This window comes from Zootoca vivipara, chromosome 7 (assembly GCF_963506605.1).
Source record: "Zootoca vivipara chromosome 7, rZooViv1.1, whole genome shotgun sequence".
NCBI classification, from domain to species: domain Eukaryota; kingdom Metazoa; phylum Chordata; class Lepidosauria; order Squamata; family Lacertidae; genus Zootoca; species Zootoca vivipara.
The window spans coordinates 91,998,932-92,004,909 of record NC_083282.1 but is presented as its reverse complement, the minus strand read 5'-3'; positions in this window follow the sequence as shown (position 1 = coordinate 92,004,909).

Here is a 5,978-nt window from a genome sequence, read left to right as displayed (position 1 = left end):
CTATGTGAATGTTTTACCTGTTTATATTTGAGTATACACATTGGTTGGTCATGGCGCCATTGAAGTCGGAGATTCTCTCGTCGGAGAGAACCTCGGCGCTTCAAAGGAGGGGGCCATCGTCCCAGCGAGACGGACCCCCACGAAGAACTCCAAATTGTGCGTTTTGGAGGCAGATAGCTTGGCGGACGTCAGAAGCGAGCTCTCCCCTCCCCCGGTAAGGCTGCATTTTGAGCCCCCGAGAGTGGGGAGGATTGGAGCTGCGGCGCGGCAGGAATACATCACTAGCTTTGAAGCGCAAAGCTGCGGGACTTCGTGGCGGAGGCGGCCAACTCTTCCAAAATTAGAGACTAAAGAGACCTAACCGTGAGTGTGGCGAATTTTCAACTAAAGTATTTCTCTATGATGCCCGTCCATTTTACTTGCAGGAGAGATCTGTTTTTTTAATAATAATAATAATAATAATAATAATAATAATAATAATAATAATAGATGAACATTCTGAAGGGCATCCACAGATCCACAGAACAGGTCCACTCCATTTCCCGAAGGCAGGAGTCCACATTCTGCTGCCTGTGTGGATGAGTCCCCGGCAAAATCTCTTGGCAAATGCATGTGACCAAACCCTCTAATTAGTTAATTTCATGGAAAGGGCCATACATATTGCCGTTTTCTGCTGATTCCAGGGATGCAATGAGCAGGAGGTTGGATTAGGTGGCCTAATTAGGTTGCAACAAAGTGCCACAGCTTTGAGAGCTCCTGTATCGAGATTCCAGCCTCTCCAACTCCAATCACACACAATTGGAAGTCAGTTTGGGGGAGTGAAGTTTGCTGGCGCTTCTACGAACCTCAGTGCGCCCTCACACCTGCTGATACTTCCCCTGCACATGTGCAAAGTGCCATTCTGACACTCTGAACATTAGAAACAGAGGAGATGTACAGTGGTACCTTGGTTCCCAAACTTAATCCATTCCGGAAGTCCGTTCTTAAACCAAAGGGTTCTAAAACCAAGGTGCGCTTTCCCATAGAAAGTGTTGCAAAATGGATTCATCCATTCCAGACTTTTAAAAACAACCCCTAAAACAGAAATTTAACATGGATTTTACTATTCTATTGTTCTGTTAATGGTTCTCTTGGCTTTGCAGCTTTTACCCATGCTTCCCCCCCCCCGCAGTCACTCAATCCATCAGTCAATCAATCAATCAGTAGCTGAACTGGGTTCTACACAGTCACAAAAACAAATTAACCAAAAGAGCCACACAAACAAAAATGCAATTTTTGGAAGCAAAAACAGAAGCACCAAATATAAGCTCCAAATATCTAATCGGAAGCAGGGTATTCAAATGAGAAACGGAAAACTCAAACAGGAAGAGGAACACTCTAATCAGAAGCGGAAGACTAGAAACGGACCACGTTCAGCTTCCGGGAGGAAAAGTTCGCAAAGTGGAAGTAAGAGCTGTTCAGCAGTGGAATTTGCTACCAAGGAGTGTGGTGGAGTCTCCTTCTTTGGAGGTCTTTAAGCAGAGGCTTGACAGGGTTGGACTGGATGGCCCTTGTGGTCTCTTCCAACTCTATGATTCTATGATTCTATGAACAGTCACTTCTGGGTTTGCAGCGTTCAGGTTCCAAGTTGTTCGAGAACTAAGCTGTTTGAAAACCAAGGTATCACTGTATTTGTGTGGAAACGTACACCCTTTGGGGAAAAATTGAACAGGGCCCCTGAGATACAGATGGGTGCTGTTTCATACTAAAATGGCATGGAACCTGCATGCAGAGAGGCAAAATTCTGACACCAGGGGTTGTCTGTGTGTCCCTGACACCAAGTTCCATCTGTCTGGACTCCCCCATAAAGTTGGCAGAAGGTGTAGAATGATTCCAAACCCCCACCCCCCACCCCGCTCCAGCCCTGGCCAATTTTCCAGGCATAAATTTGGTTGCAATTTTGCCTCCAGCCTGCAGGAGTCATCCTCAAGAGACTGTGTGTGTGTGTGTGTGTGTGTGTGTGTGTGTGTGTGTGTGTGTGTGTTTTGATGTGATGGGGAGGGGAGGGGTATAATTAACTCGGAGCTAATAAAATGCCGATTTGGGGGTTCTTTTGTGCTGGCTGCAGAAGGCAGCATTGAGATGCAAAGTGCATCATGTCAGCGGCTGGTTGCCGGCATCCTTCCTTGGGCTGCAGCTGGCCAAGAATGGCCAGCTGTACATGCCAGATTTGTCTGAGGGTGCAGATCTGGAGCTGGAGTGGGGGGAGGCAGGAGAGAAAGCCCTCTCCCCCCACACACCCCATTTCTCCTGCAAGTGGCTGACTCCATCCATTCAGGCCTCTTGCCTCTAAAGTCTCTCTGTTTGCACACAGGAGGTCAGTAGGATTGGACACTCTTAGATAATAATAAAGCAGTTGTTTATTATTATTATTATTATTATTATTATTATTATTATTATTACCCCACCCATCTGGGCGGTTTCCAACAGAATATTTAAAACACGATAAAACATCAAACATTAAAAACTTCCCTGAGCAGGGCTGCCTTCAGAAGTCTTCCAAAAGTCAGATACAGTGGTACCTTGACTTACGAATTTAATCCGTTCTGAACGGACCTTCATAAGTCGAAAAATTCGTAAGTCGAAGCCAATGGGGGGATTTTTAAAAAAATCGTCAGTCAAAAAAATCCGTAACTCGAAACATTCATAAGTCGAGTCATTCGTAAGTCGAGGTACCACAGTCGTTGTTTATTTCCTTGACATCTGATGGGAAGGTGTTTCACTGCGCGGGCGCCACTACCAGGGCAGTCTCGAGCAGGTCGGGCGCCCTGGTGCTGAGGGGTGGAGATCGCTCCATGCCCCCGCCCTCGCAGGGCGCAGCATGGTTTCTGCGCGGCTTTGCCGCACAGCGCCCCGTCTACCGGCCCGGCGCCCTGGCACACCGCACCACTGGGACTCTACCTAGAGCCGGCCCTGGCCACTACCAAGAAGTCCCTCTGCCTGGTTCCCTGTAACCTCGCTTCTCGCAGGGAGGGAACCACCAGAAGGCCCTCGGAGCTGGACCTCAGTGTCCAGGCTGAACGATGGGGGCGGAGATGCTCCTTCAAGTATACTGGGCCGAGGACGTTTAGGGCTTTCAAGGTCAGCACCAACACTTTAAATTGTGCTCAGAAATGTACTGGGAGCCAATGTAGGTCTTTCAAGACCGGTGTTATGTGGTCTTGGCGGCCGCTCCCAGTCACCAGTCTAGCTGCCGCATTCTGGATTAGTTGTAGTTTCCAGGTAACCTTCGAAGGTAGCCCCATGTAGAGCGCATTGCAGATAGATCTATATAGCATCAGCAGCTGTATGAACTTCACCTGATCAGAAAAAAGCACTCTGAGATCATCAGAGGTCACTTTCTGGGTGCTGAGGATGGACAAAGGAGGCCAGAGATTCAAGGGAGACCTGGGTTATCTCACCTCATGAATGGGTCCCCTCGTCTGCCAGCTTACCCCTGGGGACGGAAACATTTTTGTCACAAGGGCCACATGCACTTCTGGGAAACTTTTAACGGGCCACATGCCAGTTGTGGGCGGGGCAAGAAGCAAAAGTGGGCGGGGGAATCAAATGGTCTTTGACTCCAGCCAGACATGCAGGAAGTAACATGAAAACATCACGTTTTGAAAGTTGATGAGGGTTTTAATCTTTTAGGTGGTTATTTTATTCCATAAAATGAACCCCGAGAGCAGTTTACAAAAAGATAAAGCAACAAAACCGAGGAGATTTTACAACTTTTAACTTTCCAGAAGTCTTAAATTATTGTTAATTTTTCCTCATTGATCGTGTTATTGTTTACATTTTTTTGTAAACTGCTTTCGGGCTTTGTTATGTCTTTGCAATTGAGTGGCATATAAATTTTATGAAATAATAATAATAATAATAATAATAATAATAATAATAATAATGTTTTAATTACAGTCCAATAATAGCCTCATTATAACAATACCAGTTTATAATACAATTACTAATACCCAAATACTGAATTATATAATTTAGATAAAGTGCCCCCCTGCATGCTAGATTTGATTACTGATGATTTTCTTTATTTCTGCATTCCAAAATCTTATTAATTTCCATTACATTCCGATCATCATAGTAATAATCCCTTATACAACAACTGCAATATTAATACAGTAACTCCTATTTGTGTTGACACATTAAATGATTTGTAAAACTACAAGGGAGGAACTCAAACTAGATCCTTGCTCTTCCTGTGTGTGGCAATTACACTGTCCGTAGTGTTTCTTCCTGTCCTTGTAAGATGTTATGTCGTTCTTTCCCCCGGTTGTTGCTGTTATCCGTCATGCCTTGGGCGGAGCTGATATCCCATTGCACTTACCAAACTTTGAGAAGGCGCCCTCGTTGGCTGCGTACCTGGTGCAACAGTTGTCAATGTTTATACTACATTTTTTTAGATTTGCCTTGAGACAGTCTTTAAACCTCTTTTGTTGACCACCAGCATTACGCTTTCCATTTTTAAGTTCGGAATAGAGTAGTTGCTTTGGAAGACGATCACCAGGCATCCGAACAACATGACCAGTCCAACGAAGTTGATGTTAAAGAACCATTGCTTCGACACTGGTGATCTTTGCTTCTTTCAGTAAAAGGTAAAGGGACCCCTGACCATTAGTTCCAGCCGTGACCGACTCTAGGGTTGTGGCGCTCATCTCGCGTTATTGGCTGAGGGAGCCGGCATATAGCTTCCAGGTCATGTGGCCAGCATGACAAAGCTGCTTCTGGCAAACCAGAGCAGCACACAGAAACACTGTTTACCTTCCCGCTGGAGCGGTACCTATTTATCTACTTGCATTTTGATGTGCTTTCGAACTTCTAGGTTGGCAGGAGCTGGGACTGAGCAACGGGAGCTCACCCCGTTGCGGGGATTCGAACCGCCGACCTTCTGATCAGCAAGCCCTAGACTCTGTGGTTTAACCCACAGTGCCACCTGCATCCAGTACACTGCCATTAATTCGCCTGTCTTCCCAAGTGATGTGTAAAAATTTTCAGAGACACCATTGATGGAATCTTCTGAGGAGTTGGAGATGGTGTTTATAAGTGGTCCATGTTTCAAAAGCATACAGATCAAGGGTAGGAGTTATCGATAGCCCTCTCCACCTCCATGAATTGGCCTCATCCTCTTTCAAAGGCAGCCAAGTTGGTGGCCATCACTGCCTGCTGGAGGAGTGAGTTCCAAAGTGCAGATCTGGCCACCCTATAAGATCAATTTCCTGCAAGTGCAGAATTAATATTACTTGGCACTTGCAGCAGTGCCTGTTCGGTAGTTTTCTGGTATGGCATAGAATACGCAAGCAAACCCAAAAGCAGTAAGGGGGCAGCTGTCACCTCCACTCAACTCACACCCATGTCCTGAGGGCAGATCTGGAGCTGCCAACACCCCCACACACAACTCAGTGTTGTTTGCAAGAGAATGGGGGGATAATGGAGCCAGTGTGGTGTAGGGGTTAAGAGCAGTAGACTCGTAATCTGGGGAACCGGGTTCGCATCTCCGCTCCTCCACATGCAGTTGCTGGGTGATCTTGGGCTAGTCACACTTCTCTGAAGTCTCTCAGCCTCACTCACCTCACAGAGTGTTTGTTGTGGGGGAGGAAGGGAAAATGAGATTGTTAGCCGCTTTGAGACTCCTTTGGGTAGTGATAAAGCGGGATATCAAATCCAAAGTCGTCGTCTTCTTCTTCTCTTCTTCCCTTCCTTTCCAAGAGTCGGAAATGCTGTTTGTTTGCTGTCTTGGGCTCCCCAACAAATGGAGCAAGCAGCGCGGGGTGTCACAAACAGCTCGATCCAATCAAGGTGCTAAGTGAGGACCCTCCAGTGTGTGCAGCACGGCTATAAGGAAAACCACATCAATTTCTGCAGAGAGAGGAAGGTTTCTGCAAGGAGTCTGATAATTGCATTCCACCTGCATCCTCAGCTTAGGATGTTGAACTATTGATCCGAGA